Raw genomic sequence first — 15,427 nt, 5'->3', positions numbered from 1 at the left:
TAAAAAACTTTTAAGGTGCTAGCTTAGTACTACTTAACCTAAAAGCTATAATATTAAAGCTTAATATTTAGTTATATACTCTACTATTACTTACTATTAAAAACGGTGCTTAGGAGTTAAAAATACTTAGTAATACTTTAAAATTTAAGTTGCAATTAATACTTTAAAAAAAAAAATTTAAAAGTACTTAAATAGCTCTTTTACTTTAATAATAGATGCTTTTATAAAATTTACTAAAAGTGCAGAAATAATAGCGCATTTAATAGTATTAATATAAAAATAAAACTTTAAGCTTTAAGCTGCTAATAAAGCTGCTACGCAATATAAATTATATAAAAAAAAGCAAGTATAAAAAAAAAAAACTTTTATAATAAAAAATAGTTTTTAACTAATAACTTTAAAAGAATTTAAGGCGTATAGTAATAAAAAAAAAGTAAAAAAAAAAGCGCGCGCTAAAGCAAGTAAGCTTTTTTAAAAGCGCTATAAATACTATAATAAAATAAGGCACAACGCACGCACATATAAAAATAATATAAAAAATATTATAAATTAATACTATATACTATTAACTATAATATAATATACTATAGTTGCAATATACTATAAGCAATAGTAGGTTTTAGTAAGGGCTTAGTAGAGACTAACTACTCGTCCTAACCAACTACTTATTATAGAAGTACGTTAATATTTTTATTATACTTTGCTAATTACTTAATTTTTTTATATTATTTTTATAAGCGCCTGCTTAATAACGCAAGTATATACAGTTTTTTATTTATTATATAGTAAGTATAGCGCTTTATAAAAATATAATACAACTTGTATGTGCATGCTAGTAGCTCGCATTTATTTTTTAATATATATTTTTAGTAATTATACTACTTTGCGCGCACTACTTACAAACGCTATTTGTTATAATATATAGTTTTTAATATAGTTAAAGTATATTAAGATTATAAAAATAAAAACTGCTAGAGTTTACTTTAAAGCACGCAATAGTATAAAGCCTATATAAAAATATTTAGTTTAAATAATATATTTTAAGTAATTATAATATAGGCTATAGCTTTACTTTGTTTAACTTACTATACTTATTAATAGCTTTGTTAATTTCTTTAAGCGTTAAGATTTATACAAAAAAGTTAAAAACGCTAGTAATTATTCTAATAAGCTATAATTGCTGCATACACTAAAGTTAATAAAATTACTATTAGTTATAGCTTGTTTTTAACTGCGCAATATAAATATTTTTGCAGAATTTTATAAAGCTGCAGCTAGTGCTATATAAAGTCTAATACTTTCTAAGATAAAAAAATATAAAAATATAGAAAATAAGGTACGCAATAGGACGCTAATACCTATACTAAATAAAATAAAATATAAGCAGTTATTTTTAATTATTTTAAATATATTTATAGTATTAGTAATTAAGCAAATAGGCCTTGTTATGCTAGATATTAAAGTAATACTTAATAATGCAAATATTTTTATTATAAACAATATAAACTATAAAGTTGCTTAGAACTTCCTATTATTTAAATTAATATTAGCCGCCCGCTAGGATTAGCTTAAAGAAAATAATTTTAATATTAGGCTATAGCATTTTAAGTTTAACGCACTTATTGCTAACTTACTATAAAAAAAAAAGAGTAGTATATTTTTAGTAAGCTAGAAATATCTAATACGCTAGCATTACGTCTAATTATATATAATAATAGTTTAGTAGCTACTACTAGTTTCTATATTAAAATAGAGAAACACTTAAGCATTGCTATTAAATGCTATAACTTAGCGCTAGCAAATTTAGAGCTAACAGGTAATATAATATATTTAAATATAATTATATTAATAGTTAACTATAAATTGCAGTTTGCTTCTAATTTTTTATGCTTAATTTTATTTTGCCTAAGCCCCTACCCTATAAGAGGAAAAAACTAGTTATTTCTAGTTCTAATTTTAAAAATAATACTAACTCTAGTACAACTACTAAACTATATAAAAAAATAATAAAAAGAAAAACGCTACTAAAATAACAGACAAAGTAAAAAAAAGACAAGAAAGAAGGAGGAACAATAAAAAAATAAAATAAAAAAAAAAAAAAAAATTAAAAAAGTAAAAAAAGCTAAAAGCAATAATAAAAATAAAAACTTAAATAATAAAAGTTCTATAGACAATAATGTTGTTAATACTAATAACAGTAATAAAAAAAATAATAATATTATAATAGCATAGTAGCATGTAAAAAAAAATTAATAGCGCTTTTAAGCTTTAATCAGCGCTAGGTAAGTATATAGTAAAAAACTATTAATTATAGTTTATAATACTAATATATAGCTTAAGGATTTAAGTGCCTTAACAATACAAATAAAGCTAGAGAAAAAACACTGCACTATTAAAAAATAAAAAAAAGCAGCTAAATTATTTAGTATTTATATTAAAAAGTTCTAAAAAGCAAATTAATTACTTTACTAGTAGTTTAAAATATTTATATTATATTTATATTTTATTAACTAAATAAAGTCTATTTTTTATACAAGAAAGTGTAGTTAAAAAATAAAAGTAGTATATTTAAAAATACAATAAGTATAGGAAAAATAAAAGCTATATTACTTAAGCTTTTAGTAGGGTGCATTTACTAGCTTAATTAGTTAAAAGTAATAAACGCTTAAGTAACTAGAAATACAAGTTAATACTAAACTATATATAAAAGTAGTAAATAGTACTTAATAGCTAATAAAAAAACTGTTTAATATGCATGCAAAAAATTTCTATTTATACTAAAAAAGCTGCGTATATGTCTAACGCTAGCTAGCAAATAAAGCTATATACTAAATGCATAAAATAATAATACTATAGCAATAGCTATTTTTAAATTAAAGTAGTATAATTTAGCTAATTTTTTTTAATTATATTTAGGGTTTTATAGACAACAAACTGCCAAATAGTATAAAATTACTAATAAAAAATAAAAAAGTAAAAATAAAAATTAATTTCTGCGCTAATATACTTATTATAAATTATAATAAAACTATTATTGCTTGCAAATATACGTTTAGCTATAAAAAAAGGCCTAAAATAGTACTATAAATAATTAGAAATAATAATATGCTAGTAGTTTATAAAAATATAATAAAAAACTATTTTACTCTATCTGTAAAATAGTTTATTATTATATATAATTTTACTATACATCTGCAACGCGTTCTAAAAAAGTATTATAAAATAATTATTAAAAACTACTATATAGTAAATAAAAAAAGTGCTAGTGTAGTTAAGTGCTTATAATTCTAGATTTCTAGCTATATTATAATTTAAAGTAGTATAATTTTTAGCAAATTCTACAATTGTAAATTTAAAAATATAATTATAAATATACTATATAAAAAGCTTTAAGAGCATAACTATAAGTACTAATAAAAAGCCTAAGCCCTATTTAGTACTTTAAAAAAAAAAGGCTTATTTAAAATTTTAACTTTTATTTTTTTATTTTAAGTTAAACTAGAAAATACTAATAAAATATTTAAGTAGTATAAGCTAGTTAATAAAGCAAACTCTAATAGTATTATTAAGTATAAATTAGTAGATAAAGTATATAAAAATATTGCAATAGTTTTTTTAGCCTAATGCTAGTATAAGAAAATAATTGCAGGCCTAGCTGTAGTAAAGTATTAAGCTAATATAATTTTAAAAGCTAATAATAGTATTAAAGCTATTACTACTTTTAAAAAGTATAATATATTTAAGACTACTAAAGTAAATATTTCTTTTAAGTTTATATCTTGTTAAATACTTATTACGCATAACCCCTAGTATAAGCAAATATTAAAAATTAAAAAAAAAATTTTGACGTACCTTACGGGTAAGTAGACTATACGAGTAAGTAGGCTACTGCGCTAAAACTCTACTAAAACTATACTATTATTTATAGTATAACTATAATAAATTACTACAAAAACGTATTACTAGCTCTAAAAAAAGCTTAAATACAGCTTGCGCTTAACGCTATTAATTAAGACGCAAACTACTTAATTAGATACCTTGTATTAATTTTTAATATGCCTTAAAGCACGCTTACTTAATAACGCGCTAGAATCCTGTTCTAACGCAATATAATACCTACTTTAAAAAAGTTAAATAAAGTAAAGAAAAAAGTTATACTTAAACACGTACTAAACCTAGATTTACAAAAATATCTGCCCTAAATTGCTGTATTAAAAAGTATAGCTAATTTCCTGCTCGCTAAGCATAGCTAAAACCTAATTAGTATTAATTAGGCTTAGTCCTTTATTAAACGCTACTTAGAGCTTGCAGTTAAATTTAATTAAAAATATAATTATAAAAAAGCCCTCTGCAAAGATCCTAAAACTATTAAAGCCTAGTTTTAACTAGTACAGAATATAAAAGCAAAGTATAGTATTTTAAATAATAATACTTACAACTTTAATAAGACGGGCTTTATAATAAGTATAATATTAACTAAAGCAGTTATTATAGGCTTAAACTGTTAAGAACAGCTAAAAACAGTATAATAAAGTAATTAAAAGTAAACAATAGTAATCTAGGGTGTTAACGCAATAAAGTAGGTAATTCTACTTTTTATTATTTTTAGGGGCAAGTACTACTTCTTTATCTAGTACTATTAAAAAAACCTACTTTCTAATTAAGTTATAGCTATTTTTAAAAATAGCTAGATATTAAATAAGCTAGGTTTATAGTAGTTAAAGCACTTTAATTAGTATACAAAAACGCGCACTATTAGTACGTACTAACTACTTAAATTAATAGCTATAAGAGTTATAATTTAGTAAAATTCTAGAAGTACTATAAAAATAATAATATTATTATTCTTTATATGCTTCTTTATTTGTCGTACCTATTATAGCTTCTTAATATAGGGGTATTTGCCCTATTAAAAAGGGCGTATAGGTGCTAAATTAAAAAGCTTATACGCAACTGCGTTACCTATATTACTAAAATAAAGTTTTTACTATGCTTTAAAGCTGCTTTTAACACTACTATTATAAAAAATAATATTTTAGGAGGTTTTTAAGGTGCTAGCCTAGTACTATTTAACCTAGAAACTGTAATATTAAAGCTAGATGTCTAGTTGCGTACCCTACTACTACTAACTATTAAAAACAGTCCCTAGCAGTTCTAAATACTAAAAAATACTCTTAAATTTAAGTTCTAATTAAATCTAGTTATTAATAGGCTTTAAAGATATATAGATAGCTTACTTATATTAATAGTAAAGGCGTTTAAAAGCATGTTTAAAGGCGTAAAAAAGATAATATACAAAAGTATTCTTTTATACTAGCAAGTTACTAAGCTTTAAGCAGCTAATAAAGCTGCTATGCAACAAAAATTGCATAAAAAAAAGCAAGTATAAAAAAAAAAACCCCTTATAGTTAAAAATAGTACTTAACTATTAGCTCTAAAAGAGTTTAAAGCTTATAGTAATAGAAAAAAAGTAAAAAAAAAAGTATGCGCTAAAGTAGGCAAGCCTTCTTAAAAGCACTGTAAATACTATAGTAAAGCTAGGCATAATATGCGAACATGCAAGCAGAAAGTAAAAGTAGTTTTTAAATAAATTAGCTTATTATAATTTACTGCTATAGTTTTTTATAGTATTATACTATTGTATATAGTACTAAGTTTAGTAGGGTTTTAGCGCGGTGGCCTACTTACTTATATAGCCTACTTACTTATAAGGTACGTTAATACTTTTTTGCTTTTATAAACTTGTTAATTCTTTTTTTATTATATATAACTCTATTTAATAGTATAAAGCTATACTATTTTAAAATAAGTTTAGCAAGCAAATAGCTAATAAAATAGTTATTTTTAAATATATTAAAATGCAGGCAATTACAACATACCTAAACTTTGCTAAACTAAAAGCTGTAAGTATATAAAAATAAAAATAGTAAAAAATTTAGGTAGTTTATATTAAAAAACATACAGCTATATTTTACGATATTAAATAACTATTTGTCTACTAAAAATATTAATAAACTAACTAAGTTAAAGTCTACGTCCTGCTATATTAAGTGCGAGTATAATATAGTTAATAGCAGTATAATACTAAACTGCAATTAGAGCTAGGCTGTTTAAGATAAAGCTAGAAAGATTAGAAAGCTAGTACTTTTAAAAATAGCCTAGGTAGAAATACTAATAAAATTGTACAAGCTTTTAGTATAGCTTTGTATATAGCTAGTATACTAAAAAAAAAATATTAATAATAAAATTCTTATTATAAGAAAAAGAATAAATAAGTTAAAACTTAGGGAAGCGCTTTTAAAATAGAAAGACTTAAATAGATTATTTATCTTAGTAGCATTTATAGCTTTTATAAAAGCTAGTATACTAATAAAAGCAAATATAGTTATTATTATAAAAGTATAATATAAATAATAATATAATATTTGTTTTTATTTAAAAAATATTATATAGGCTAACTTGCTAATTTATATAAAAGCATTATTTTATACATTATAAAAAGCAAACTAAAATTTAGTATACTAAGCAAGCAGTTTTTAAAAATAGCGTTATAATATAAACTATAAAAAAACAGAATAGCTAGTAATAAAATTATTAAGTAAAATACTAATAGAAATATTAAAATAAAACTAAAAAGTCTGGTGCGAGTTCTTAAACAGCTCTATTAATAATAATTAATAGTAGAAAATAGTAAAAAACTATAAATATAAAATAACTACTGCACTTTTCTATGCTTATAAAAATTTTTAAAATAAAACTTGCAAAATATTACTGTATATATATAAACTACTAAGTATAATAACTATTAAACTTATCTAATATTATATTAATAGGCTATAACTAATATTATATATATTATAATGCTATACGCTATATTAGACTAATTTAATAAAAATATTATTTAAAAGTATTATATTTTAGCTACTTTTTTTAACTGCTATAGCTACCTTGCTAGTCCTTAAATAGTTAAACAGCATATATATATATTCTAATTTTCAGTTATTTCTACTGCTTTTCTATCCTTCTATTTAGTTTAAAGCTAGCACTAAAATAGCATAGTTTATATTATATTTATTTATATATATACAACTTGTAGTTCGCCCCCTTCTATATACGCTATTTGCTACCTAATATTAAAATAATTCTGCTTATAAAAGTTTTGCTTTAATTTAAATATATTGCATACTTTAAAAAAAGCTACTCTTTATTTATATTAAAATATAAAATATTAATATTTATTTATAAAACTTTAAGTAATTTATTAAAAACTATATTATATTACGTATTAAAAAGTATATGTAAGCTAAAGCTGCTCTAAATACTTTAATATACTAATTTGCACTATTAATATATAAAATACTATTTTGCTTAATAGCATAGCGCTAGGCTTTAAAATAAAATATTAAAAGTATAACTTAAATAATAAAATTTTACCCTTTTGCTAGTCCCAGGCGGTTTTTTACAATTTAGTATAAATAATAATAATTTTAAACTACTACATTTTTTTGCATTTAATAAAATATAGCGTTTTTAAAAATAGCTATATTATAATATTTATGCTAAATATATTATATAATTATTAAAAAGTTAGTTGTAGCATATATATAGTACTTAAAAAAATTTTAGTTTTTTAAAAAATTTATATTAAAATTGTAAATAATATGCAAAAGCCTTTAAAAGCATTTAATTAAAGTAAATATATATAGTATAAAAAATATAATACTATAGCCTTAAACGCGTGCTCTGCGCTAGCTATTTTATAATAATTATATATAATATACTATATAATAAAGTTTATATACTTTTTACTTTATATTTAAATTTAACTATATTAGTAATATCTTAGCGCTTCCCTAATATTAGTTTATAAAGTAAAAAAATATAATATTTTATACTTTTTAGTTAAATTAAAGTACTAATAGTAATTTATTAAATTATTTTTATATTTATATACTAGAACATAAAGACTGCATACTTTATTAATTTTAACTATTTTCTACTAATGCTAATAGCTTTTTTAAGCCCTTTTTTTTTAATTATAAAGAAATACATATAATATATTTTTTATTTTTTAGCCTAGCCTATCCTGCGCTGCTAATTTTTACTACTATTAAAAAAAAAGCGTGTATTTCCCTAGCTTATAAGCAAATAGTAATGCACTAATAATTTTACTAAATTTTTATAATATAAACTATTGTATATAAAAATATATACGCTTTAATTTTATAGTAGCTTTATTACTATTTTATAAAATTAACTTAAACTAGATAATGTACGCATAGTTTCTACTTTATTAAAATATAGTTTCTATATTTAGAAATTTATAATTTATTTATATATAAGCAGTTAGTAAGCAAAGCTTGCTATTATTATTATAAATAGTTATAAATAATTTTGCACTATTTCTAATTCTAATTAATAGTATTTATTAAAAAGTAAAAAATACTTATATTTATACTTATACTACTAATGCAACTTATGCGCTCTACGTTTATAATATAAAGCTAGCTTATAATTTTAAATTTTTAGTTATTTTTACTTTTATTTTACTTGCTCTACTTTTACACAATATCTAATTTTAATTTACTATAACTCTGCTATTATAATAATATTTATAAATACTTTTTAGTTTTTTACTTTACTAATAATAAACTAGTAATGCTGCTATTATACTTTATTATTTATTTACTTTTTTTGTGCTATTTTTATAAGTGCTTAACTAGTAATGCAAGTATATATAATTTTTTATTTATTATATAGTAAACGTAATACTATATAAAAGTATAATATAATTAATATGCGCAATTTTGCAGCTTATAATTGCTTTTTAATATATATTTTTAGTAATTATACTGCCTTGCGCATACTGTTTATAATTTTTTTTTTTATAATATATAGCTTTTAGTATAGTTAAAGTATTTTAAAATACTAGTAATAAAAACTGCTAGTATTTACTTAAAAACGCATAGTAGTATAAAAACTATGCAAATAAGCCTAGTTTAAATAATATATTTTAAGTAATTATAAAATAGGGCTATAACTTTAATGCAATTAATTTTAATATTTTTATTAATAATTTTATTAAATTTACTAAAATTAAAAAATTTTATAATATAATTAAATATTTTATTATTTAGTTTAATAGACTTAAGTCGCTGCGCATACTAAAGTTAAAGTAATAGCTAAAAATTATAGTTTATTTTTAACTGCGCAATATAAATATCCCTGCAGAATTTTATAAAGCTATAGCTAGCGCTATATAAAGTATAAAAAAGTTAAAAATAAGGCGCGTAGTAAAATGCTAATAATTATACTAAGTAAAGTAAAATACAAGCAGTTATTTTTAATTACTTTAAATATATTTGTAGTATTAATAACTAAAAAAATAAACTTTACTATACTAAATATTAAAGTAATACTTAATAATGCGAATATTTTTATTATAAATAATATAAACTGCAAAGTTGCCTAGAACTTCCTATTATTTAAATTAATATTAGCCGCCCGCTAGGAACAGCTTAAAAAAAAAAAATTTAAAATTAAATTATAGTATTTTAAATTTAATATACTTATTGTTTACTTATTATAAATAAAGTTTAGCAAGTAATACACGCTTAGTAAATTAGGAATTTTTAATATACTAGCTTTTTATCTAATTATAAATAATAATAATTTATTAGCTACTATTAATACTTATATTAAAATAAAAAGATATTTAAGTATTACTATTAAATATTATAACCTAGCGCTAGCGAATCCGAAACTAATAGGTAATATAATATATTTTAATATAATAATATTAATAGCTAACTATAAATTATAGTTTATTTTTAATTTTTTACGCCTAGTTTTACTTTGCTTGCATTATAATCCTGCAAAAAGTAAAAATTAATTATTTTTAATTTTAATTTTAAAAATAATACAAACTTTAGTATAACTACTAAAATACTAAAAAAAATAAAAAAGTAAAATTTTTTAGCTACTATAATAAGCAAGCAGGGGAATAGGACAAAAAAAGCAAAAAAAAAAAAAAAAAAAAAAAAAAAAAAAAAGATAAAAAAGCAGAGCAAAATAAAAATATAAAAAATAAATTAGAATAGGAAAGTTTTATAGAAAGCTCTGTCAACTTAACTTTTAGCAAAAAAAATAAAAATAATAATAAGTTTAAAATAGTAAAAAAGCTTATAAAAAAAAATTAGTAGTATTTTTAAGCCCTGCTAAATACAAAGTAAGTATATAGTAAAAAACTATTAATAACTATTTATAATACTAATATACTGCCTAAGGCTTAAAATGCCTTAAAGGCGCAAGCTAGAATAGTAATAAAATATTATACTATTAAAAAATAAAAAAAAGTAGCTAAATTTTTTAATATTTATATTAAAAATTTCTAAAAAAGCAAATTAATTATTTTACTATTAGTCTAGGGCCTTTATGTCCTGTTTATACTATACTAATTAAGTAAAGCTTATATTTTATATAAAAAAAAATAATTAATAAATAACAGCAGCATATTCGCAAATATAATAGGTATAAAAAAAATAAAAACTATACTATTTATATTATTAATAAAGCATATTTACTTGCTAAATTAATTAAAAGTAATAAAAGCTTAAGCAGCTAAAAATACAAGTTAATACTAAATTATAAAAAAAAATAGCATACTATACTTATTAGCTAAAAAGAAAACTTTCTAATATACGTATAAAAAATTACTATTAATACTAAAAAAACCGCGCGTATATTTAACGCTAATTAGTAAATAAAATTACGTAATAGATATATAAAAAAAAAATTATAAAAATAGGTTTTTTTTATTTTAAGTAGTATTATTTAGCAAACCTGCTTACGCTTTGCTTTTGTTTTATAAATAATAAACTATTAAATAGTATAAAACTACTAATAAAAAATAAAAAAGTAAAAATAAAAATTAATCTGCGCATTAACGCACGCATTATAAATTATAATAAAAATATTACTTTTTGCAAATATACTATTAGCTATAAAAAAAAGTTTAAAATAATACTATAAATAATTAAAAATAATAATATACTAGTAGTTTACAAAAATGTAATAAAAAACTATTTTACTTTATTTATAAAACAGTTTATTATTATATACAGCTTTACTATACTTTTAAATTGTGTTTTAAAAAAGTATAATAAAATAACTATTAAGCTCTACTGCTTTATAATTAGAAAAAATACTAAAGTATTTAAATCTATAACGCTTTATATTTTTAATTATATTATAGTTTAGGGTCGTATTATTTTTAATAAATTCTACAACTGCAAATTTATAAATATAATTATAAATAATTTATATAAAAAGCTTTAAAAGCATAACTATAAATACTAATAAAAAGCCTAAGCTCTATTTAGTACTTTAATAAAAAAAGGCTTATATAAAATCCTAATTTTTATTTTTTTAGCTTTTATTAGATTAAAAAATAAAAATAAAGTAACTAATTAGTATAATCTAATTACTAAGCTAGATTCTAATAGCGTTGTTAAATATAAGTTTATAGATAAAATATATAAAAATATTATAATTATTATTCTAGCTTAAAGCTAATGTAAAAAAATAATAGAAAGCCTAGTTGCAGTAAAAAATTAGGCTAATATAATTTTAAAAGCTAAAAATAGTATTAAAAATATTATAAATTTTAAAAAGTATAACTTGCTTATAAGTGCTAGAATAAAAATTTTTACTAAGTTTATGCTCTACTAAACGCTTATTATATAAAATTTTTAAAGTAAAAATATATTAAAAATTAAAAAAAAAATTTTAACTTATTTTTACTTTTATAGCTAACTAAATTTAATTATAATTATATATACTGCTGCTAAATAGTGGAAAGCAGTGCTATGCAAAAATAAAATAATTTTAAAAAAAGCTTGCACAATAGTTATTTTTAATTATACTAAAATATAAATAATTGCAATATACTTAGTACTAGCTAAATTAAAATATAAAAAGTATAAAAGCAAAGGTAGCAAGAAAACTAAGTAATTTATATTAATATACTTTTAGCTATTTTTTGCAACGCTAAACTAAAAGCTTTTTTTTTATTATTTTAAAAACTTAGTTAAAATAAGTACAAAGTACTAATAAGTTAAAACTAAGTATAAAATAGTTAGCTACTAGACAACGCTAAACTGCAACTAAAATTAGGCTATTAAAAATAAGGCTAAAAATACTAAAAAGCTAATATTTCTAAAAATAATTTAAGCAAAAATACTAATAAAATTATATAAACTTTTAGTATAGCTTATTACATAGCTAAAGTTTTAAAAGAAGTATAATAATAATAAAATTTTTTTAATAAAAAAAAGAATAAAAAAGTTAAAATTAAATAAAGCGCTTTTAAAATAAAAAAACCTAAATAAACTATTTATTTTAGTAGTATCTATAGCCTTTGCAGAGGCTATTACGCTAATAAAAGTAAATATAATTATAATTATAAAGCTATAAAATAAATAAAATACTTAAAATTAATTTATATTTAAAATATATTACTTAGGCTAGTTTATTTTAATATACGTTAGTTATATTTTATACACGCTAAAAAATAAGCTAAAAATTAGTATACTAAGTAAATAGTTTATTAAAACAGTTTTAAAAAATAAATTATAAAGTAAAAAAATAATAGATAGTGCGCATATTAACTAGGATATAACAGAAAATATAGCTATAAAGTTTAAAAATTTATAAAAAAGTTTAACTCTGCAATATTAATAAAAATAAATAGTAGAAAATAGTAAAAAATAGTAGAAAATAGTGCAAAACTGTGTATATAAATTAAATTACTTAATATACTAGTTTTAATTTTAATTTAACTTTTATAAAAAATATATTTTATATTTAACTTTTATAGACTATATTACTAGCCTGCACCCTATTACTAAAACGCTAACTATTTAATAAGCACTATTAATTTAATTTTTATAAAAATATAAAATAATAAGCCTGCAGGCAGTAGGGTATATATATATAAAAAGTTTATACTAATAGCAATACTAGCAACTTGTGTAATACTAGCAACTTACCTAAATTAGTAGCTGCTTAATTATTAATAAGTATATATAATTATGCGCAATTATCTGCTACTATATAACCTAGCTAAGTTAACTTTTTAGAATTTAAATACAGACTAAACACGATTGAATTTTCCTAATGTAGTTTATTTTTATACTATTTTTTATAAAAAGTTTTATTATAGCAGCTATAAAAGCTTTAGTTCCTAAAATATACTATAAAATTTATAATAAAAGGCTAGTAAAATAGTAGTAGCTAAAATTAAAAAAGTATTATATAGCTGCGTTTAAGTACTAAGCAATTTATAATTTTAGCTATATTATTTTATTAGTATTATTTTGTACTAGTATACTTAAAAGTAATATTTTTACTTTTATAAATTATAATAAACTTATTTAAGCTATTTTTGCTTGCCTAGTCTAGCTAAATATAATAATAGTATTATTTTAAGTATTTAAATTTTACTAATTAAGCAAAAAAAGTATTAAAAAGCCTTGCTTTAGTGCATAAAAGTTTAATTTTAGTTTAACTAATATAATTATTTATAAAAATAGCTTAATATTAAGTATTTTTATAGCTAGTTGCAAGTAATAAGCTAGTAATATTTATATATATAAACTTTAAAGAGTACTTACTTAGTTTAAAAAAATTATTATAAAAAAGTTTTTTAAAGCAAGCTTTAATATATGCTAAATAAAAGCAAAATTGCAGCAAAAGTTTTATACTAGTAATTATATTTAGCAACTTTTTTAAAAAAAAATTTTTAAAGTAAGCTATGCGCTAATATTATAGTTTTAGTTAACTTTATTTAATAATATATATAAAAAATACTATACTATTTATATAGCTTATTACTTTAGTTAAGCTTTAAGCAAGCAGTAACTAGTATAAGCTTAATAATTTTTTAGCAAAAATTAGTTTTTAAGTAATGCTAATTTTAAAGCTATTATTAGCTAGCTTATAAGTATAGCTAGCTTTTTTTAGCTAAAAAAAAAAATAATATTATAGCTACTATTAAAGTTATAAAAGCAGTTTTAAAGCGCAAAGTAAACTACTTTAGCTTTTAAAAAGCAAAATATAAAAGTAGTACTAATAAGTATTAGTATTTAATTAGTGCTTTTATAATTTTAAATTCTAAAGCTAGAGTATAAGCAAAAAAAGCTTTTAATAAAATAGTTTTTATAGTAAATAATATATTAGTTAGCGCTATTATTAAAGATTTAGTTTTTTAATAAAAAGCTATTTATAAATAAAGCTGTAGTAATAGTAAGGCAAAAGCGTATATATTGTAAAGCTTTTGCCTAAATATAATAAATTATAAAAATATAAAAGCTTATATTAAAAAGTAGCACAAAAGCTATATTAATTAACTATTTTACTATAAGCAGTATTTTTGCAGTATTTTATTATTTATTTAGCACTAGCCTTTAGGCTTTTTTATTTTTTTAGCAGCGCTTTTTAAATAGAGCTTTTAGTTTAAAGTATAAAAACTAGCAGACTTTATAATTATATTTTATTTTATAATACTTATTATATTTTTTAATAAAGTAGCTTTTGCGTTACTTTTAGGCAAGCACTAGTACTATAAATTTTATAGTATTAAGCTTTTAGTTTGCTTTTTTGCGTTTAGCTAGTATAACTATATTATTAAAATTAGTTTTTTTTTTTTTTGTACTATTAGGCCTGCGTGTAGGCAATAAACTATTATTTTAATAAAAATTAAAAAAAAATATAGTATAGTCTAGTTTAAAGCTTTAAAAAAAGCAGTTAATAAATAGCAGTTTTAGGATTTTTAAATTAGTATTTAAAATTTTTATTTTATGCCTTGCTTTGCGCAATTGCTTAGTATAAGCTAAAATACTTTTATAGTTAGCTAGTAAAATTTTAAAATATAAAGTATTTATATACTAAAGTATAGCGCTACTAGTTAGTTAAAAGCGCTATTTTAAGGCTGTAAAATAGAAGTATACGCGCTTTTTTACTAAAATTTTATTTTTATTACTTAATTTTAAGTAGGCAAGGGCGTTATAGCTGCAATATTTTTTAATAATACTATATACTATTTTTTAGTAGTATATTTAAAATTTAAAGTAAGTATAGTAAACGCTTTTAAAAACTTTTTCTAGTTATATTAAGGCTAATTTATTGCAAAAAAAAAGGTTTTTATAGCTACTAATTTTAAAAAATTTAGTAACCTGTTTTTCCTATTATAGTTAATTATTTAGTAATTTAAATTATTTAATTTTTTTAAGCAGGACGCTAAAAAGGCCTTTATTTTTATTTATTTTAAAATATATTTAGCTAGTAAAAGGCCTAAAAATAAGCGCGTATATAGTTAACTTTTTTTTAAATAAAAAAATTAAGCTTAAATAGTAAAAGCTTAATTTTA

Source organism: Cucurbitaria berberidis, assembly GCF_010015615.1.
Source record: "Cucurbitaria berberidis CBS 394.84 unplaced genomic scaffold K460scaffold_4, whole genome shotgun sequence".
Lineage (NCBI taxonomy): Eukaryota > Fungi > Ascomycota > Dothideomycetes > Pleosporales > Cucurbitariaceae > Cucurbitaria > Cucurbitaria berberidis.
The sequence above is the reverse complement of the archived record's forward strand: the minus strand, read 5'-3'. Positions refer to the sequence as shown.